This window comes from Artemia sp. Qi Xiang Cuo, chromosome 4 (genome assembly GCF_049724085.1).
Source record: "Artemia sp. Qi Xiang Cuo chromosome 4, ASM4972408v1, whole genome shotgun sequence".
Classification (NCBI taxonomy): Eukaryota; Metazoa; Arthropoda; class Branchiopoda; order Anostraca; family Artemiidae; genus Artemia; species Artemia sp. Qi Xiang Cuo.
In genome coordinates, this window is record NC_142797.1 from 48,945,366 (window position 1) to 48,969,172 (window position 23,807).

At 36.6% G+C, this 23,807-nt stretch overlaps 1 protein-coding gene across 1 annotated transcript in view; it reads left to right on the forward strand.

The window, feature by feature from the left end:
• P5CS (Delta[1]-pyrroline-5-carboxylate synthase) overlaps window positions 1–23,807 on the forward strand; it is a 184,416-nt gene that overhangs the window by 109,833 nt on the left and 50,776 nt on the right. The window lies entirely within an intron of this gene.

The following is a 23,807-nucleotide window of genomic DNA, read 5'->3' on the forward strand; positions in this document are numbered from 1 at the left end:
AAGATTTTCCCCTTTGATTTTCCTTTTAAAATGTAAAATGTAATTTTGATATTGGCCTTGTTTTCAAAAGCAACAAAAACAGAAACAAAAAACAATGGTGGCAGAAAATTTTGACAACATTGGTGGGTTCTGCTAAAAATCACATTTGCCCTCTTAGCGAAATTCTCTGTTGTGAACTACATGAGTGAAATGAAATGAACCAAATGAAGGTGAAATGAGTGAAACTGGAGTTCTCAACATAATCACAAATTTTTAATCATTAAAAATTAAAAAATTAAAAAACGGATTTAAGATTTGGATTTATAAAAATCTTAAAAAAAATTGAATTAACTCATGAAAAGAAATTTACACATGATCTGATCACAAAATTATAACTTTTCAGAAAAAGCAAATTGTAGATTTCGCTTTTGTTTGGAAAATTTGTCTATAGGCAGCACTTCCAAATTGAGCTCTTGTACTCTACACCTGTGAATGCTTAATAAGCTCAAACTTGATAGGCGTTCTTCACTCATAGTGCTCCTCAGCCATGTTTTAATTCGCCTCAGCGTGCTAAATCATCTCTCCACAGTACCTGTTGTTGGTGGGATGGTTAGATAGTTAACAAGGGCTCTCATAATTGAAGGGAAAAATGTAGTTTCAGAGAAGAGATCTATGAGCTTCACTTCCTCACCACAGTCTTTGTTTTCCCACACATCGTACCAGGCTCTTGCTTCCACTTTTAAATTTTCATTGTCATAGAACTTAGACCGATCTTTCATAGCATTAACAAATGTATCCTTCTCCGTGTTTTTTTAAATGTTGGGATGAATAAGAATTCCTTTGAACGGGGTTTTGTTGTGGTCATTGAATCTCGATTCAAGTGACACAATTCCTTATTCCAAATAAGGAATAAAAACAGCTAACCTATAGTAATCTATTGGATTAGTCATAGAAATGTTTGAGCAATGAGTTTGTCTTGCGGTTGTCCTAGGTGTTTTGATTTCAAATTCCAGTAAATCACAGGTTTCTTGTAATTCCGTGAAAATTCCTTCAAAGTCCGTGACTGCTTCTACTCTGTGATTTTGAAAAACCCATAGCAATTTCTCTTTTGCGTGCATATATACAGCATGTAGGTCAAAATCTACTGACTGCATTTTGTTTACAACTGGCTCAAGGTACGAAGAGTATCTGGAAATGAATTTTAGAGATACGATAAAAATTAATGATGATGTTGCAATATCCAACTGAAAACTTGTGAACGCCTTTCTTGGTTCGCCTCATTGTCAGTGGAAAGTTGACTCAAAGCTTCCTTGATGGCTATAAAATTGTTTGAAAAGTTGCGTATGCATCTGTACTTCTCAGACCACCTTGTTTCACACAGAATAGGAATTTTTGGGATCCTTTTCCTTCTAAGAGTGCTCTTCATGAAGAATCGGATCACTTTTTTTATTGTGCCTATTGTGTTTCTAATTTCTGGTACAATATTGAGATCATTGACAACTAAATTTAATCTATGAGAGGCACAGCGAAAATACACAGATTTTGGATATTTTTCCCGGATTCTTCGTTGAACTCCAGTATCTTTCCTGGCCATCGTTGAACATCCATCAAATCCTAAACCAATTAGCTTTGTCATGTTTAGTCCTATCTTGTCTGTGAAATGCAGAATTGCATCAGCAATACCTCCTGCATCTAATTTTTCAAGTTCGGCAAACCCCAAAAATTCTTCTTTGATCACCCATCCAACGTTTGAATCCGTTTTTATGGAACGTACCCCTATTGACATCTGCTCTTTCCCACTAATATCAGCAGTCTCATCCGCTAGCAAAGAGAATGCTTGGCTATCATTTACTTCTTTGACTATTGTATCTTGTAGTATAGTCCCACAAATATTTATCAGCTCATTTTAGACTCTATGAGATGTATATTTAGTTTTTCCTGAATGTGTCGTTATGTTGTCTTTAAGGACTTGATCTCCTGCTTCAATGCGAAAACAAAGTAGGTCTTCAAAGTTTCCTCCATTTGAAGGATTTCCACGGAGAGCAATGTCGTGAGTACCACAAAATATAATTGCTTTTAAAATTGATGTAAGTTTGCTTCGGTTTATTTGTATAAGATCAGATATAGCAGAATCCAGTTGTTCTTTGATGTTTTTTTTCTTCATCGTCATTGAATCACAGAAGCTATTAGCATCAATTACAGCTTCGTGGTGCCACTGGGATTTGCCATGATCCCGTGCGTCTTCATGAAAATGTTTGAAGTCCTTGTGAGCTTTTCATAGGCAGTGCGCTAGTGCTGCCTAAGTAAAGAACGATGTGGGCACAATGTGTTTTTTTTTCTTCAGCCGGGCACTTTGTATCGAAGGAGTTTTCGTATAAACTTCAAAAAGGGCTCATTCGATTGGAAATTGGAGTGGCTAGTGCCTTTTTTAATAGTAAAAAGTGATGGGAGGGCAACTAGCCCCCCCCCCCCTCCCACGCCCATCATCCTCCCAAACACATCCAATCAAAATTTTGAGATAGCCATTTTGTGCAGCGTAGTTGATTTCCAGATAGAAAATATGTTATTAAAGAGGACATTCCCCAACAACCCTCGGGACAAGGGTTTTAAGTTATGCCCTGAGGGCATATAAGAACGATGTTGGCACAATGTACCATGTATTTTTTTTCCTTTAGAGCAGGACACTTCATATGGAAGGAGTCGTCGTAGAAACTTCAAAAGGGGCTCATTCGAATGCAAATCGAGAGTTCTCGTGCACTTTTTAGTAGTCAAAAGTGTTTGGAGGGCAATTACCCCCCCCTCTCACGCCCAGCATTCTCCCCAACACATCCAATCAAAATTTTGAGATAGCCATTTTGTTCAGCGTAGTTGCTTTCCAGATAAAAAATATTTTTTCGAGGAGGACACTCCCCCAAAACCCTCAGGGCAAGGGTTTTAAGTTATGCCCTGGGGGCATATAAGGTTTTTATAGAATGCGCTTTGGTAGAAACTTCAAAACAGGCTCATTCGATTGGAAATTTGAAGGGCTAGTACCCTTTTCAATAGTTGAAAGTGATTGAAGCGCAACTAGCCCCCCCCCACGCCCATCATTTCTCCAAACACATTCAATCAAAATTTTGAGATAGCCATTTAGTTCAGCGATTGTTGATTTCCATATAAAAAATATATTTTTGAGGAGGACCCTCCGCCACAACCCTCGGGGCAAGGGTTTTCGTCCTGGGGGCGTAAAAGGTTTTCATAGAAGGGGTTGTCGTAGAAACTTCAAAAAAGGCTCATTCGATTGGAAATTCAAAGGGCTAGGGCCCTTTTTAATAGTCGAAAATGATTGGAGAGCAACTAGCCCCCCCCACGCCCATCGTTTCCCCAAACATATCTAATCAAAAGTGTTTGAGGAGGTCACTCCCCAACAGCCCTCAGGGCAAGGGTTTTAAGTTATGCCGTGGGGTCATATAAGTCTTTTAAAGAAGGCGTTGTCGTAGAAACTTCAAAAAATCCCATTCGATTGGAAATTCAAAGGGCTAGTGCCCTTTTTAATAGTCAAAAGTGATTGGAGTGCAACTAGCCCCCCCCACGCCCATCATTCCCCCACACACATCAAATAAAAGTTTTGAGATAGCCATTTTGTTCAGCGTAGTTGATTTCCATATAGAAAATATATTTTTGAGGTGGACACTCCCCCACAACCCTCAGGACAAGGATTATAAGTTATGCCCAGGGGGTATATAAGGTTTTTATTGAAATCTTTGTCGTAGAAACTTGAAAAAGGGCTTATTCGATTTGAAATTCAAAGATATAGTACCCTTTTTAATAGTAGAAAGTGATTTGAGTGCAACTAACCCCCTTCTCACGCCCACCTTTTCCCCAAACACATCGAATCAAAATTTTTAGATAGCCATTTTATTAAACGTAGTTAAAAGTTTTGCAAATTAGATCTTTGAGGATGACAACCCCTTCCCCCACAGCCCTCATGGCAAGGGTTGTAAGTTATGCCCTGGGGCAGATAAAGTTTTTATTGAAAGCGTTGTCGTAGAAACTTCAAAAGGGGTCATTCAATTTGAAATTAAAATGGCTAGTGTCTTTTTTAATAGTTGAAAGTGATTGGATAGCGACTAGGATGATAACCCCCTCAGAGCCCTCAGTGCAAGGGTTGTAAGTTATGTCCTGGGGGCAAATAAGGTTTATATAGAAAGTTGTTGTATAAATCATAGGCAGCAGGATCGCGCTGCCTAAGTAAAGAACGGGGACACTCGAGAACGAGACAAGAAACGGGGACTAAGTAAAGAGGAGGACAATCCCCCACAACCCTCAGGGCAAGGGTTTTAAGTTATGCCCTGGGGCATATAAGAACAATGTTGGCACAATGTATTATTTATTAATTTTTTCCTTTAGAGCAGGGAACTTCGTATCGAAGAAGTTGTCTTAGAAACTTCAAAAAGCGCTCATTCAATTGGAAATTGGAGTTGCTTGGGCCCTTTTTAATAGTCGAAAGTGATTGGAAGGCAACTAACACCCCTCTCACGCCCACCATTTCCCCAAACACATCCAATCAAAATTTTGAGATGCCATGTTGTTTAACGTAGTTGAAAGTTCTGGAAATTTGGTCTTAGAGGATGACAACCCCCCTAACAGACCTTAGAGCAAGGGTTGTAATTTATGCCCTGGGGATATATAAGGTGTTTATAGAACGCGTTGTCGTTCCTCATTACAGCATACCCGTTCTCTCCTGATCTCACATCTTGAACGGCGAATATCCAGCTCCTATGCTTTGATTGTTAAATCCACTCTGAGATTTAACCGTCCACTACTGGCAAGTATTTACAACGCTACCGCTCTGCCACATATATTATATGTGACCCCTTTCTGTAATTTATTGGCAAACCTTGAAAAGTCTAAAATCCGCTCTATATTTTTCCGTTTTGCAAAGTACCTACTAAAATTGCAACCTTGGACAAAAAATAGTTTTCTGATTCGGCGCTATAACCTAGCGGACCCAAATCTAGCTGTTCATACAATTATTAGCCGGCAAAAAACAAAAACCTAAATTAAAAAGCCCGATGGGGCATGTTTTTTTGTTTTAATTTACATCTTGTTTCCCTTTTTTTTTTTTTTTTTTTTTTTTTTTTTTTTTCCTTTCAAAAGTTGTTGTCTTTGTTGCTATTTTCGAAGAAGTTGTTGCTTCTGTTGTAATCTTTGAGTATGCTATCTTTCAGTTTCCACTTTTCGTACTATTTTGTATACTATTTAAGAAGTTGTTGCTTTTGTTGTTATTTTTATCGTTTTGTTCCCTCTTTTCGTATTTTTGTATACTCTGTCATTGTACATTTATTGTATACGACGGGTTTTCAATATATATTATATTATTATATATTATTATAGTCGAAAGTGATTGGAAGGCTTGAAATTTTTATAGTAAAGATCGAAGTGGGTATAATGCATTATTTTTTGTTGTTGTTGTTGTTTAGACCAGGGCACTTCTTATCGAAGGAGTTGTCGTGGAAACTTCGAAAAGGGCTCATTCGATTGAAAATGGAAAGGGCTGATGCCTTTTTTAATAGTCGAAAGTGATTTGAGGGCAACTAATCCCCCTTCCACTCCCACCCTCCCACGTCCACCCACCCACTCCAACGCTCCCATTTCTGCTCTTAAAATTTAACCAAATCAAAATAGCGTAACTGTATCCAAACTATCAAAGAAAGTAAACAGATTTTTTTGCGAATGCTATCAAGTTTTCCATTTCAGGTCAACTAGAGGAGGTATGTAACTAAATTAAACAGTACTATTTGTGTCCAGATTTTTAAATGGGTATATGTTGTTAAAAATTGCTGATGCAGCATGCCAATAGCAGGCCAAACTATAAAGTCTTAAAAAATGAAAAGATTTAAAGTATTATTTTCTTTTTCCCTGAAAAGACTATGTCAATATAAAACGAACAGAAATTAATTAGAAAAACTTTTTCCACAAATTAAGTTTTTCAAAGAAAAGTAAAGAACGCCATTAAGCAAAAAATGAGCAAAAATTAAATCAAATATTCGAACAAGCGTGAAACTACCCCAAATCAGCATCAATAAATAAATGAAACCGAAAACGAAAAGAAATTGCAATAAATAACCGAGTCAAATTCAAAATGAGCAGAAATTAACATGAGTTGTGCGCAAAACCCCTATGCCTTCCCAAGGTCGGAACAGAATTTGCACTTTACTAAAAAAATACAAATAAATGTGCATTGTCAGTTTAATATACATGTACTGATATTGAGTAATCAATATGTTAATATTATTTGATTTATTAAAGTTATAAAAGTAAAAACATTTAAATTTTGGGTTTCATTTATTTATCGATTTGTGGTAGCTTCACGCTTGGTAGATTATTTGAGTATCTTTACCATACCAATAATAGAAACATCTTTCTTGAAATCATGAGAATAACAGTTTACACTTGGGTTTGTCAGTAATTCGTATTTCTAGAATCAGAAATACATGGCTTTTCCAAAAAGCTCCATAAATCAACACTTTCAACCGCACTGTCATTAACATTCGTGTTTTGGATTGTCAGGATTGCTAAAACTCAACAAATCTTCTTGAGGTTGAAGGTTGTTCCATTACAATATCTTTGGCTGTTTATGACAAGACATCTAAATCTGGCAACTGGGGATCTTTTTTATTTTCTGGAGGCGAGGTTTCCTCAAACTTAGCATTTTTTATTTTTTTTTATTCAAAAAACGTCCGGATATCCATTTTTCTAAAAATAAAGAAAGTATATCTATTAAAACTGCCTCATTAGTAATTTGGAGTTAGGGTTTTGTTTGAGCAAGGAATGATTTTGATTGAAATGGAATGAATGTTATAGAAAACACCAAACTAGTAAATAAGTAATGTAGGTGCCATTAATCAAAGCCACCAGGGCTTTCAATACATCTGCAACGATTTCTGCGAATCAATGAATATTCTTCGGCAAGCGTACATTAAAATACCAAGAATTAAATTTAAAAAAATTAATTTTTTCACCTGAAATTAAGGAGCAGCATTAAAACTTAAAACGAATAGAAATGAACCTCATAACACCTGACTATTCACGCTAAGGTTTTTAGTACTTTTGAAAAAGCTTCTTACTGTTCTAATTAAATAACAATTGTGTTTCAGGAATCATTCTTACAGAATAGGGACAAAATTGAAACTTTAGTGTAAATAACGCGTTGTTAAAGAGGGGACAACGACAACCCCCCTCGTATATGTAATAATTCTTGTTCGTTTTAATGTTGCTCCTTAGGCCTACTTTCAGATGATAAATTTTTTTTTTATATTTACGGTAAGAAGATTGTATTGTACTTACGTATTAACCAGAAAACACACGAGAAATTGTATAGCGAACATGATACAGCAAACTAGTTAAGCAGCTTCTTTATCAAGAGAATTCCTTGGGCGCTCTAGGCAAACAGGGGTTTCTCACTCCGTGAACAATATTTAAACTTTAGTTTGTTGGGGTTGTGGGGCAAAAAAAGGTACCTAGGTTAGGTTATGTATTTAACATATACTCTGCTTTACCCCCCCCTCCAATGTGAAAATCTATAGCCAAAATTTGTTTCTAAACTATTAAGTTCACCTCTCGCGTGTTTTCTGGCTAATGATTCGTAATTCCACGGTGGTGGAATTTGAACCTATTAGCCCTAGTGTAACTAGCCAAAACTTCATCCGTTGGCTAGGAAGCTTTTTTAATAGTTTTTGAAAGGTTTAATTAAACTGCTTTGTTAAGAAAGGTGATAAGAGTGAATGTGGCTTTAGAAGAAAACTGTGTGGTTTTAGAAAGGGGAGAGGATGCATGGACCAAGTTTTCATTGTAATAGTAAAATAACGTAAAACCTCTTTAGTCCTTAGTTTGATAGATTATGAACAGACATTTAATTTTGCCTATAGAAGGGCTTTAGTGAAGGTCCTATCCTTACAAGGTATTAATTAAAAAACTTTTTCCACAAAATTAGTTTTTCAAAGAAAAGTAAAGAACTCCATTAAACAAAAAATGATCAAAAATAAAATCAAATAATCCACTAAGCGTGAAACTACCACAAATCAGCGTCTATAAATAAATGAAAGCAAAACGAACAGAAATTACAGTAAATAATTGAGTCAAATTCAAAACGAGCAGAAATTAACATGAGTAGGGCTCAAAACTCCTATGCCTTCCCAAGGCCAGAACATTATTTGCACTTTACTGAAAAAACATAAATGTTTTTACTTTTATAACCTGAATAAATCAAATAATATCAACATTTTGATTATTAAGTATCAGTATATGTATATTAAACTGACAATGCACATTCATTTGTATTTTTGTCAGTAAAGTGGAAATTTTGTTAAGATTCAAAGATTTTTTTTTAAAGTGAAAAGATTTGAATAAAAACCTTATATGCCCCCAGGGCATAGTTTATAATTCTTGCCCTGAAGACTTTGGGGGGAGTGTCCTGCTCAAAAGTATAATTTCCTGAACTTTGAACTGCGTGGAACAAAATGACCATCTCAAAATTTATACTGGATGCGTTTGGGGAAATGGTAGGCGTGGAAGTGGTGTTAGTTGCCTTCCAATCATTTTTGACTATTAAAAAGGGCACTAGCCATATCAATTTCCAATCGAATGAGCCCGTTTTGAAGTTTCTACGGCAACGCGTTTTGTCATCCTCTCAAAAATATGATAAAAAAAATTAATTTCCAGAGCTTTCAACTACGTTGAATAAAATGGCTATTTGATTGAATGTGTTCGGGGAAATGGTGGGCATGGAAGGGGTGTTAGTTGCCTTCCAATCACTTTCGACTATTAAAAAGGGCACTAGTCATTCCAATTTCCAATCGAATGAGCCTTTTACAAAGTTCATACGACAACTCCTTTGATACGAAGTGTCATGGTATGGGGAAAAATAATTCGATATGCAGTCCCAAAAGTGTTTATGGGAATGGTGAGCGTAAGAGGGGGTTAAGTTGCCTTTCAATTACTTTCAACTATTAAAAAGGGCACTAGCCCCAGTAGTAAGCGCCCAATTCGTTAAAAACCTACCCGCAAACCTACGCCTGAGGCATAGATATGTGTGTAGGTTTTCAACGAATTGGGGTTACCAGGGTCATTTGCAAAGAGGTACAATTTCTATAGAAGTTATAGCAATTTGAAATAACATATGGAATTTCCTTGAAGCTATATACTTTGTGTACGCACCTACAACAAACAGGTTGGTTATAATCTGTTGTGCTTAAAGTTTTGTCTGAAACAATAAACTGAATTTATATTCCATGATATACAAGTTTTTTTTTAGGGTAAATCATTGTTGGAAAAACCGGGGTGTGATTTTAGATTCAAATTACTTTTTGAACACATTAAAATTTAAGATTGGATTCTTCACAACTTTTGAATATTTTATTCAACATAGCACAAATGACATTTTTTGTAAAAAACATTTACATAGAAAAATGGATAATTCTAAGCAATTTCTGGTGAGTAAAAATATTCTCATTATTATATTAAAAAGCAATTTTCTAGTCATTAAGTTAAGTGTATTAACTGTTACAAAAGCTTACTTTTTTGATTTTCGGTTTTTTCCTTACTTTTAGCTCGTTATCATGTACTGCTGGAAAATGTATTTCAGTGATATTTTAGATCATAGTAGGCTAATGATGCTTTTAGTCTTTAGAAGAAGAATCAAAACAATTTAGAATCTATGCTGCTTACGGGGATTGACTGAGCCATGTTAATTAACTTTTCCACTTCTTAAATTTCTATTTATGTCTACATTTGATTGAAATCTGATAGTTTAAAGAGAAAAAAGGCTGTTATACCAAAGAGTTTAATAATTTCTGACTAAATTGACTTTGAGTTTCACAAAATGTTCATAACCGCATGATTAGTAACAATTTTACACTTGAGTATACAAAGAGGAGGCTCGCTGAAGGAAGTGTCAGTGACCGGATAATCTTGAATAAGAAAAACAAATCTGTTCTTATTATAAAAAATCTAAATTTTTAACAATGAGTATTTTATTTTGGTAATAAAGGAAAATATAAATATTTATTTAATGGAAAAAAAAATGTTTTACACTACTTTAGACGCCTAACATAAACTGAATTATTTTCCAAACCCAAAATGCATTTTTGCTACATACTAAATTTTTGTCTTTTTTTTAAAGGAACAAGATACGTGCAATAACCCCCCTTCTGAAAAGAAAGCAAGATTGAGCGAAGGTATATTAATGCAGGCCACAAGACCATCAATTATCAAATTCGCTGGAAAAATTACACGCGATCTGGACCAACCAATGGCAGGGTCCTCTGACCCCAGCGTTAGCTCCATGCCAACTGGAAGGAAGTTGAAAAGGGAATGGGCTGCTTCATTTGTCTCAGCTCAGCCTACTGAAGATTGTGAGCTTGACCTCCTTCAAGTTTTGCCAAGGAGTTCAGATATAGAAGCTCAGTCAGAATTTGTAAGTATATACATAATTTTTTCTATCCCTATTTTCAAAAATAAGACAAAATTTTCTCAGGCGCATAGCTTTTGATGAGTAAAAACTTAAAATTTGTTTCTAAAACTATTTCATTTTCATTCATTAACCAAATTAGCGGTATATATAGGAATGCTTATCACGCATTTCTATATAAAAAAAAAACTTACCTTGTAACTTCTAACCAAGATGCATTCTAATGCAATAATTCCTTTTAAAAACTATCTATTAACTGTTTCTCAAACTATCGTATATTTCTTACTAAACTGTCACACACATCCGGACTCTTATCAGATCTCCCATCGCTTTTTAATCTGCTTTGAATTCTAAGTGAGCTTCTTGAAACAGGATATGTATTTTCGATAAGAAGAGTCCTTTGAAGAATCTCTAATTATGGGTTTTACGTTCAAAGAAAAACACTATTTTTGAGCCAACTCAGGCAATTATTTTCGTTGAAAAAAAAGATGTATTTGAGAACAGAAATTTAGTCTGTTCTATTTTAAAAATGTTGTGAAGTCTAATACTCCCAAATCGAAAGGGTATCGATCCTCTTACCTCGAAGGAAGCGCCCGGTTCCCACGGGACCCTCCCCGGGAGGGGTTGGGGGAGGGGGGGGGCTCTAAAAAGGACCATCCAACATTTTAATTGACAAAGTTTATTAACTATAAAAAAAAAAATGATTATTTTACATAAAAAATAAAAAACTTTTTTTTTCTACAGATTAAAAAAATATAGCAACACCAGCGACACCATTGAGTGATGAAGTGAAACACTTAGGTGTTTTCGAGAAAGAATTTGAGGCTGTTCTATTTGAACAGTGTTGTGAAGTCCGATACCCCCAACTCGAAAGGGTATCGATCCGCCTACCTCGACGGAAGCTCCGGGTTCCCATGGGTTCTCCCCGGGTGGGGATGGGGGTTTGGGGGTGGGGGGCTCTAAAAATATATATATTTTTTAACATGTTTAGTTGACATTATGAAAGACATAAGGCAATGTAACTTTTTTTTTTCTTCTTCTTACCAAGTCAAGCAATTATTTTTCGTTTTGAAAAGTTCAAGAAGAGAATTTGAGACTGTTCTATGTGAACAGTGTTGGGAAGTCCGATATTCCCAATTCGGAAAGGGTATCGATCCTCCTACCTCAATGGACGCTCCTGGTTCCCAAGGGTTCTCCCCAGGAGGGGATTAGGTTTTGGGGGAGGGGGGGGGGGCTCTAAAAATATATATATTTTATAACATGTTCAGTTGACATTATGAAAGACATACGGCCATGTAACTTTTTTTTCTTCTTCTTTTAATTGTTCAGGGGATGATGATGATGGGACGAAGACTATGAGAAATTGAAAAAGTTTATTAACTATAAAAAATTTACATAAAAAATAAAACTTTTTTTTCTACAGATTAAGAATATAGCACCCCCAGTAACACCATTGAGTGATGAAGCAAGTATATTTACAGGACCAATTTTGTCACCTCCAGCAGAGTTCAGGGATAAAGCTACACTGGTCCTAGAGAATATGGAGTGGGAAAGAGGGTTCTTTAACGATGTTTTTGGGGAAATAGCTCGCCTGGAGGACTGAAGCTGTGATATTGACATGTTTGAGGATCCGGGGTGAACAGATAGTTTCATGCGTGAATATTTAGGTGATGTTACAAGTAAATCTGAACCGGGTCCTCATAACGAAATTCCATCAGAGGACAATACAGGCTGGCTCGACCAATTGTCCCCAAACACCTTAAAATATGTACTAGGGGACCTCATGCCATATCCCCCCAATGTGATTGAACAGACTGGGAGTGGTGTTATTGATAATTCTCTGTCACCCGCCACCATTCCACTTAATGCTCTAGATAGAAGTAGTAGTAATACAACACCAACAGTATCCCTTCTTCCGGATTTTTTTCTCTCCAACTCTGCCTTGCATCACACATTGGTCTACAGCGCCAAATTCGGTGACCCTTTCAACTCTCTAGTGTCTGGGGATATAATAAAATATCCCCTGGCCATTACACATTCATATACTGATAATATTCGAGACATTCTTGAACAATAAATGGGGGTTTGGGGAGTGGGGGTCAGTTTAAAAGCATCAATAGCATTAAAAATATTTTTTTTAAATGAAAGTGCGGGTGAGATTTATTCGAAATACTTGCATACAGAGATGTTGGCAATACACCCGCATTTATCAAATTATGGGGAGGTTTTTCTAAATTGGGCTAATAGTATTCAAAGTAAGTGGGAAAATTATAACGAGGGGGGTAGTGCGATCTTACGTTTTAAAAATTTTCAAAACACACTCCTGCAAAGCAATCAGATCACGTTAAAATGCAAGTCTAAGCTGAAAGACGTGTGTGATTTGACTCAATAGCCACGTGTGACAATACCTGAGGTCATAGGGATCTTTTCCGCACACACACACCGGGATTAAAATAATAAACCTCAAGGTCGGGGTGTCGTTGAGATGTTGGGTGACGGTGAAGACTGCATGCACTCGGCATTGGTCAGTCTAATCAAAACAGCGAACGGTGCAATTTCGCGCCTTCGTTATACAAACTATCCTATGCTCCTATCACCAGATGACATAGTGGCCATTAAAAATCGTAACCTGTGCTGAGTTTGCAAGGCAGAATTTGATGATGGTGTTGGGACTGGGGGAAGGAGGAATGTGATCGACCAGGACCATTTGTGGCAGGAAATTACATCGGGAGGGAGTAACTCTAGAGGGGTAGCACACCAGTCATGCCATTTAAACGTTAGACAACAATATTTCGTACCTGTTTTTATACACAATTCCAATTACGACTTAAAGTTTGTTCTTCCGGCGTTGGCCCGCATTGCCAAGGGAGGAGTTGTAGATGACGCATGGATAGATGGTTCTTTTTCATATAATATCATACCCAAATCATTGGAGAACCTACTGCTGCTGGAATTCATGTGGAAAACAGTTGACAAGGGTAACACGTGCCTGAATAAAATCCGTTTTTTAGACTCTTTCAGCTTCTTCCCCAAATCTTTAAGTCAATTGATTCAGGTGCAGAAAAGTGACAATTTTGATAGCTTCCCCCTCCTCAAATAGCGCGTCCCCGATGATGAAATTTCTGATTTATTAACGTGTAAGGGTATATATCCATATGATTATTACAACTCTGGCTCGAGGCTAGATGAGGTGTCACTACCGCCCATTGAAGCTTTTTACAATTCTCTTACTGAGAGTGAGTGCACCACTAGCGAATACGAATTTGCCATGAGAGTTTGGGAAAAGGACAGATGTAAAAATGGGTGGGATTATTGTAAAATCTACTTGGCCAGTGACTTACTCACTCTTCTGGACATTTTGTGCAAAAATACGGATAAAATATATGGGGAATTTGGGTTGGATTTGGGTTATTATTTTTCCAATCCTCATTTGGTGATGGACTTAATGCTTAAAATCAGCAAAGGAGAAATAGGTTGGATCGCCGATATGGATCATTATCTGTTTGTCGAGATATCATTGCGGTGGGGGGAGGTTTTTCACGGGGATCGTATCATGAAAACTGATCCGAGTGGACAGCACACCGATGAAAAGTCGGACGCAGTTTTTTGGGATATGAATTCTCTTAACCCATTGGCAATGTCTCATTTCTGTTTGCCGTGTGGCAATTATAAATGGCTTGACAATCCCTATGCTTCGAATTTCCCCGACATTGCCAGTATTGAGGAGAATGGGGCACAGGGATGGTTTTTTTAAATTGACGGGGAAATATCCTTGGAAATCCAAGACTCTGTAAAAGACTTTGTTTGCCTATGCATGAATAGACCGGTGGGTAGGAACTCTTTGAGTCCCAACAATTTATCTTTAGTAGAGGACGGGAGTATGCACTAGGTTCCTTCAAAACAAAAACTAATTGCTGACCTCAACCCGAAACAGAATATCGTTGTTCATCACGTGCAATTGACATGCACGGTGTCCAATTGTTTCAAGGTCACAAGGATTCATAAAGCCCTCCAATTTGATCAAAAGCCTTACATGAAAACGTTTATTGACACCTTTGTCAGTAACCTTTCACAAGCGAAAACGAAAGTTGAAATAGAAGTCTATAAACCCATTTTGAACTCAGCTTTCGGTAAAATGTGCAAAAGCGTACGAAACAGAAGTCGATGTGACATTGTAACCAACCCCAAAGATTATGCTCGAATCATTGCGGATCCAAACTTCACATCGTTCAAAATCATAGACTCTAATATGGTGCTCCTACATCACAAGAAAATAAAAATTGTTTTAAATAAAAATATTGCTGGGGGAAGTGCAATAACTAAAATATCCAAGAAACTCATGTTGTCGTTTTATTATAATGTATGTAAGGTACAGTGGCCGATTGATGGACAAGTTCAAGTGTATTACGGGGACACTGATTCACTCCTGTTAAAAGACAAAACTGAAAATCTATTTAATGATTTGTAAAATGGCTAGTACATTAAATAACGAATGGACTACACTAACTGGGACGAATCCCTTTACCCAGAGCTAGTGAAACGCCAGGCCCTAAATCAATTGTTAAAGCTAAAATCTGAAACGGGTAGCGATCTGATATCCAGTGGTGTGTTTCCTGGACCGAAGGTATACTGTGTGGAAACGCACGGCAAGGATATCAAACAAGTTTGTAAGGGTGTACCTACACACTTTGTCAAAAATAATTTCGACATGAGTGTGTATAGAAACTGTGTGGAACGTAGTTTAGTGCCAAGAGCGAAAGTCATGGCGATTCGCTCTTTACAATTTAAAAACTACACAGTTAGAGTTGAGAAAAACGCCATGTCGGCCATATCGGACAAAGTCTATGTACTCTGAGGATGGTGTGAAGGTACTACCACACGGACATTATTTAATTTCAGACCGAGTTGAATTTAAAGAGTACAGAAAACAACTCGGTCTAAAAAAATTAACTTAAATTCACTACAAAAAAAAAGTATAAATTGGGTGGGAGGTATTTTTTTGGGGGGTAATTAGGTTTTTTTTAATTCTTTTTTTTTCTATCACAATAAATTTTCATTGTGGGTGTGTGTGCAAGGCAGATCAATTTCTAGTATTTAATGCCGGCCCCGGCCGGGGCCCGCCGCAGGGGGCCCCCGGCGCCCGGCGCTTCCGGCCCCGGCCGCCCCCACGGCCCGCCCCCCGGTGGGGGGGGGGGACCCCAAAAATTAAACCGCTGTAAATAAAATTAAGATTTCAAGTGCATGAGTACAATATATGTTGTATTTTTTATAAATAAATAAACAGAAAAAAAAGTTTATTTATTTAAGTGTTTTTTTTTCTAGTGGCTATTTAAATGTTGTATTTTTTTTTATTATAAATAAATTTAAAAAAAAAGTGTATTTTTTTTATTCATGTTTAATGTGCCTTTTTCAATGTAGTATTTTTTTTTAAAGTATTGTCACCTTTTTTATGTATATAATAAAAGAGAATATTATTCTTTATTCTTCTTCTTCTCGTTATTATTATTCTCGAACGGGGCAGTAGTAGTAGTAGTAGTAGTAGTAGTAGTAATAGGGAAATTATTTAGTTATAAGACAGCCATAGTCTACAGTTAGTTGTCCAGGTGAACTGTTGAAGGGAACATGTATCAATTTAAAACACCATTCAGATCGTTTCTGTGTGGACCGTCAATGTCGGGCAAAACAACACTCTTAACTAAAATAATTAAAAATTGTGATAAAATGTTTGTGGAAAAGCTATACTATTGCTATAGTATTTGGCAGGAGTCATATGATAAAATAAAAGCAATTGCTGCCACGACGCGGTTGGTGCAGATTCAATTCATACAGGGACTTGATGTTGTCAGCATTATTGAACCAAACTCTTGGTTGATCACTGACGATCTGGCTGAATCTATTGAACAATGATCCCAGGAAATGCTACAACTGTTCACTGTTCGCTCTCATCATGAACAGATTTTCGTTACTCTTGTTCTACACAATCTCTTTCATCAGAGCAAGTGTATGCGAGAACTTGCTTTGAACTGTACCTACTATATCATCTACAGAGTTGTTTGTGATTCTAGCTCGCTATTAACTCTCAATGAAAAAATCTACCCGGGCGCCCCCAAATTTCTGCTCTCAGCATACAATCAGGCAACTAATAAATCCTACGGCTACATCCTATTGGATCTTAATCAAAATACACCCGAGGATCAGCGTGTAGTCACAGATATTTTTGACAATGAAATTACAGTATATCTCCCGGTAAACACTAAAAAGACCTATTAGTCGCTCTCATGATACTGAACAAACTACATGAAAATAGATATTTGTTTTCAGTTTTAAGCACTTCAAAACCTCCGCTTAGGAAAGCAATACTCAAACACGGTATTGACAACGATTTCATTAATCTAATATCCGAACTTTGTTTAAATTTGATCGAGGGTAATGTTCAAGTGCCAGAAGTAGTTAAGCAACAGGCAAAGCAACATCGTTCCATCGTACGTACATTGGCCTCTAAAAAGAAAGGAAAGAATTTCAAAAGGAAACGACTTCTTCAGGCGGGCGGTAGCTTTTTCAAACTTTAACTGCCAATAATTGCAGGACTTGTAAACAGTTTTTTCTAAAAGAGAATGGCAAAACCCTATAAATTGACTCCAATAGAACTCGCTCTCTCACCCGTCGAACACTTTGAGAACAATCTGAGTAAATTCCTTGACAATGAAAATATTGAGGATGATAAAAAACTGCTTTTACTTCAAGATGCACTTCGCCGAGTGGACAAACACAAGTCCTATCGATCGAAGCCCACTGCTGCTGCTGACCCAAAAAAATAATCATCTCCTCAGCTTTCTGCTGCTGCTGAAAGAAAATTGAAGACGCAGTAATTGTATTCTATTTTAATTAAATTTAGAAATATATTCCCCCAAAAATATCTTGAACAAATAAAACGACTCCTAGCCTATCTCTTGGAAAGTGATCACATTCAAGTTGAGAGCAATGGGGCAGGGATTATAATTCAGGGCAAGAGCTATAATCTACTTGATTTAATCTATGATATGGTTACAAATCGTAAAGGACTATTATCATTTGACACTCATCTATACAACTTTCTAAATACATTAAACTTCCCCAAAAGTCTTATTGGCAATAGACAAATTCTAAAAAAAATAAATGAACATGCATCATCGTCATCATCAACAACATTGACACCATTAAAAAATGAACTTGAAGAAGAAGATTTTAAATCAATTTTGGAAAATGCTAGCACACCGCTGATAGCTAGACAAAAGCGAAGACGTATCAATTCATCATCACCACCACCACCACCACCACCACCAACGGCCAGTATACAAAAGGGTAGCGGACGTTACACAACGTGTTTACGTTCAAAATGGTTGAAGTTCTGAAAGGTGTTTATGAAAATATTGGTGAGGCGGGGAGTTTAAGTTCCCCCACAACTCTTTCAAAAGTCACTGGTGTTCGCACTAAAAGTGTACAAGACTATCTACAAAATGAACCCAGTTACACTCTGCATAGAAATCATAGACTTCGTGCCAATCAATATCGAAAAACTAAAGCCTTTTACCCATTGCATATAATGCAAGCAGATCTCCTAACTCTAGATGAGATTCAACGACGTCACAATACACCATACAAGTACATTCTACTTGCAATCAGTGTTTTTAGTCGTTATGCACATGCAATTCCATTGCGATCAAAGGGAGGTGTTGAAGTTGCTCAGGCCATTGAAAGTATTCTCGAACAGGATTCGTATAAAAAAATTCAAACGGATCGCGGTAGTGAATTTGTTAATCCCCATGTTGCAAAAGTACTAGAGAAATATAGTACACTGCTCTATCATAGTCACAGTCCTATATAGGCTGCATTGGCCGAACTATTGATAAGACCTATTCAACTTTTAATTTCAAGATATTGTACATTGAAAAATACATCGGCTTTTATTCGTGATCTTGATAAAATCATGTTGACTTATAATCAAAGACCTCATCGATCATTGTCCAACTCTAGGCCAACGGAAGTTCATCATTCTGATCACGATACAATTGACAACTTTTTTAAACAGTATTCCAATGAATCGTCGGTTATCACGAAGAAGAAGAAAAATAAAGTCACTATTGGTGTTACTATTATAATTCACAGAACAAGTAGTGAATTTTAAAAGGGGAATTACTTGGGTTTCACCAAACTTTTTAAGTTGTCGGTAATAATTGACACTAAACACGCATGTGATCACCTGAGTTATACCAAGGTTGAAGGGATTTTAAGTGGTTTTTATGAATTTTAACTGCAAAAAATTAAAAATACCAGTGAAATTTATCATATTGAAAAGATATCAAAGACACTTACTCGGGGGGGTAAGAAACAGTTAGTTGTTTGATGGCTAGGACAAAACTCTGATTTTTATTCTTGGGTCAGTTTTGAAGATAATGACAACGCCCTATAATTTCTATGTAACTTTTATGCCCAACTTTTCCGATCCTCTCTACAGTGACTTGAATACAGCAAGTGATTTTTGAACAAAACTCTCCCCCGCCATCAAATTTGACGGTGCATATGAATTGGCTCTTGTCGACTGTATTCTCAAAAATACCTATGACATCCTGAGAAAGGATCGTGTGTATGATGTAAAAGTTATACCATTCGATTGGACTATGAATGGGTTGGGCTATGTCGACTATGAATGGGTTGAAGCACTTAAATCTCGTGACTATCCACATGTTGGATTGAAATATATTGAATATGATAACATGAGGGATTTGTGTCGTACAATCAATAGAAAAATCTCATATCGTCGGAATGGTACATTCCATTTTAATTATTCATTGTAACATGATAGGATTTAAATTAGCTCACCTGTTGACACTGAAAAAATTATTCTCAATGACAACTTGAGAGATGTACTTGGTTTTAAACAGAATAAGATAAATGGGAAAAATGCTTGCATCGTTTACGAGATGGATCAAGCTATTTTTGCTGATTATCCACCTGGTTTTGCCTGGGACTCCTGCATATTTCTCTATACATCTTTTGTGGAAACGTCGAAAGTCGGTAATTCAAATGTCCCCCTCCTACGTGTTCTTGAACGAAAAACAACTCATGAACTTGTTCATCACTATAATATAAAGAATATTCAGTATGTTCCTGTAAACACTTCGTATTTGGAACTCTGTCAGTTAACACTAAGAAGTGAATTGGGTGATCCTCTAGCAATAACAAAAGGCTTAGCTGTGATTACATGTCATTTTCGACCCATTGTCAACGACGACGGTACAATAACCTAAAATGAACAATAGAAGAATTCCATTTGTCTGTCCCGATAATGACTGTTATCTCGGTGCTTTGAGTCCACGTCAAATAGGCAATGGATTGGACTACTACAATGGACGTACTACAATGTCTGGCTATTGTCTTGGTAGCTGGTTTGCTAGGCTATTTCGTTCTGATCTACCCCTTACCAGAAAATATCTTGTACCTGCTGCATAAAATTTTGCTGCCTTAACACTACAGGACTGGGGGTTGGGTAAGAATTTCAGGGAGAGTTTTAAGGAAAATATTAGATCTTCAGCATGAGCCGTTGGTGAGCAACTAAAATTTCGACAAAATGGGGAGGGATTGAAAAGGATGCGTTCACGTCATTCACTCATCAGTTTCAGGCAGGAAGCGAGGGACATCAACAAGGACTTTGAGGAATAAAACAAGGAAGAGCAATAAGCAGAAGAAGAAGAAGAAAAAGATTGTTAGATCAAAGAAGGATTTCTTCTCTTAAGATGAGTTATCTCCCCCACAAGGAATCATATCCATCAATTAGTTCCTCATTGAATCTATTCAATGCTGAAAATGCTGATGGCAGTGTCATGTATGGCTACTATGAACTAGTTCACCCCCAACAAACCCTCTAGGAAAATATACACTTTCAAATATTTTCCAATGAAGACTATTTCATTGATTTGTCGTCAACATTTATTGATTTGAATGTTGCGGTGAAGAAAAAGTCAGATAATACAACTCCAAATGCTGGCGATGGTCTCTCCTACGAAAAATGTATTCTACACAACCTATTCAAACAAATTAATGTATTTATTAAGGGGACATTGGTGAGTACTAGCAATAATTTATCAAACTATGCATGCTACATACAATTTATGATGATGACGCCAAAGGCGTACAAGGAATTGAGAGGACAATCATTGCGCTATGAATATCGAACAGGTGTTGATACTGACGGTGAGTTGACTACTGCAGTGACCCAGGAGTATCATCTAGTTGGAAAATTAAATCATGAGATATTCAATATATCCCAATGGCTACCCCCCAATGTCAAGATTGACATAAAGCTGCAGATGACACCCTCAACTTTCATTTTGAGAAAAAAACTTCCTGCATCACCCGATACCAATGTTATTATGACTTCAGCATGCATTCATATTCAAAAATAACAAGTCATGCATTATGGTTCTGAGGAAGTGGAGTGGATTATAGCCAATGGTACCAGTCGGAATCCCCTTGGTTTCAAGACACTCACCACACCCTACCACATTATGGCTGTTTCTCGCAGCTGTACTGATTCATTACGCATCAGTTGAGAATTACCATCAACATAGTCGTTGACCGGTTTAAGGAGTGGGAGTGTTGTTGGATCCTGGACTAAATCCCCCACGATTTTAATTTTTTCGGTCTATCTAGCCTCGTGTGCAAAGTGAATGGTATTCCACTGTACACTCTATCATTGGACAAAAAATCCTATAGAACTCTGTACGAGTTGACAATGCAATCCCTAGATCATGACTCTCAACTATTTGAAAATGGAATAACCGATTCAATGTTTTCAAAAAATCATGGGGTTATTGTTTTGGATTTGTCAGGCACACAGGATATGAGCATAGTACGAACAGGGAATGTACGTTTAGAGTGTACATTTGCCAATGCTCTGACTGAGAGTATCACGACTGAGTATCTGACTGAGTAATATCACTAAGTCAATTTGAAACCTATTGGGAAATCACGCCCGACGGCAGTGTTCTACTAGACCTAGCACCATGAACACAAACCAAATAATCAACGTATTTAGTATGGATCCATACATCTCCCGCTACAAGTCCTATTGCATACCTTTGGACTTCATTGAAAAAATTCTAAGTGTTAACAATATCCTGATCATTGTTAATAGCAGTCCGTCGACTTTGAAGACCGGCCATTGGCTATGCATCTTTCAAACAGCGAAGAATATTGAATTTTTTTATCCTCTTGGCCTATCGTATAAATTCTACACTCCATACATCAGCACGTTTATTGAAAGCAATGGGAAAACTATTATTCAAAATCAACGAAGAGTACAGGATTTAACGACTAAGACATGTGGCTTTCATGCACTACTCTTTTTCATGTTCAGATGTCGTGGCTACACCTACAAGCAGTTTCTCAACATCTACGTTGACTTACCTCAATTGAACGACTTTCTAGTGGAGAATATACTTACAAGTGTATTTAATATTGATTTTAGTGCCCTAAAATCAGTGCCCAAATGTTCTAAATATTTATGTGAATTTTTTTATTAATAAAAAAAAAATTATATAAATGATAAAAACGACTTTTCTACTCTTTAGATTTCGTCCACTAGTAGGTATTTGTCGACAACAACTAGTGCAGGTAGATTATCTGAATTCACAGTGTACTGATCCTGATGTAGTGCAATGTCAGGGTCACATTTTCTACAGTAGAGTGTGACTTCATTCTTGTCATATCTCTTTGCATAGTCAATGATACTATTCTCATTCATTCTATAGAATTCACATGTTTCAATTTGCTTATTTGAAGCAACTTCACAAACAGTGTCCTCAAGTGTCGAATCACATTCCGTCACAGCCAAATAAAAATCCGTGGGTATATAATCATTAGACCCATTGTCTTCACAACGATGACGTAGAAACCATATTCTTTTGTTGTTCCAACAGTTGAATCGTTGACCCGGTTCCTCGTCCCAGAACAATCTAAAACCACGACGATACCAATCTCGTAGCAAAAAACTAAAATCACGGTTAGGATTCTTTCCAATCATACCGGGATATGTACTCTCCCACTGCTTGCATTTATCATAGTGACAATTGGAGCATAGATGACCTCTAGGATGAGACTCACACACCTCTTCAAGACAGGAATTACAACCTTTAATTTGTATAGCATATCCTCTATGCAATTTACATGGGTTGCATAATGTACACTTTTCATCATACTCATCAATCATTGTGCAATTCTGACACGGTGACCTACTGCCCTATGTATACATATATACTGAAAATGTGTGTAAAATCTTTCTAAGTTTTGACAATCTCATCATCCAAACTACACTGAGCTAGCAACAAAAAAAAATGAATGAGAGAGAGAGAGAGAGGAGTCAGTAGTCATTGAGCATCATCTATACTATGAAAAAAAAGTCATATATATCTAAAAACTAATTTTCAAAATAAAATCAACACCATAGTTTATCATTGTCATAATCAATAGATCAATAAATTCTGTAAATGAATTTGTACCACGATGTAGAAGCTTCATACAATAGTCTAATGATGGAGAATCAGTTTTCATTATATCGACAAGCATTCCTCGAGAAAATATCTTCCTTTGAATAGACAACTCTAGAAAATCATCATCTAGAATCAAACGTTTTTCCATAAGAACTAGATTCCTCATGATTCGCTCTTTCTCGAATCTATCCATTTTTATAGTCCTAACTCTCTCACAACCAACTTCAGACTAATCAGAATTTCTTTTTTCTACTCTAGAAAATATACGCATGTCTACTATAGAAAGAAAAAAAAAAATACCATTGATTTAGAAACATTTTTATTGAACATAATTACAATAATAATATTCACTGATGCATTTTGTTCTCATCAATATATTTCAACAGGACATCTAATGCCGACCGAAGTTTATTTATATGGAGAGTATTCATTTTTCAAGCAAAACATAGTTGCTCCTCCTGCTTAAATTTGCTTAATGATATAACGTATATCGCATGCATAATGTCCCATTCAAGACATAGTCTACACCCAGCGGTTATTTCCACAGCTACATTAGGTACTCGTATATCGCTGCTGCTACTGCTGTCGGTTCCATCATTAATCTCCAATAGTGTAAATGCACCACTCATTTTTTTTCACTAATATCCTTGCAAATAAAATATTCTCTTTGAATTCAAGTCTCTTTCTAATATGAACTTTAAAGAAAACTATTCTTTTTATTCAAATTCTAATCATAAACCAAACTATACTCGTTCTTCCTGAGAAAGGTGTCATGATCTGTAGAGTAGGACTACCAGAAAAACCCGTTTGCTACGGGGGTGTACGCAAAGTATATACCTTCAAGCAAATTC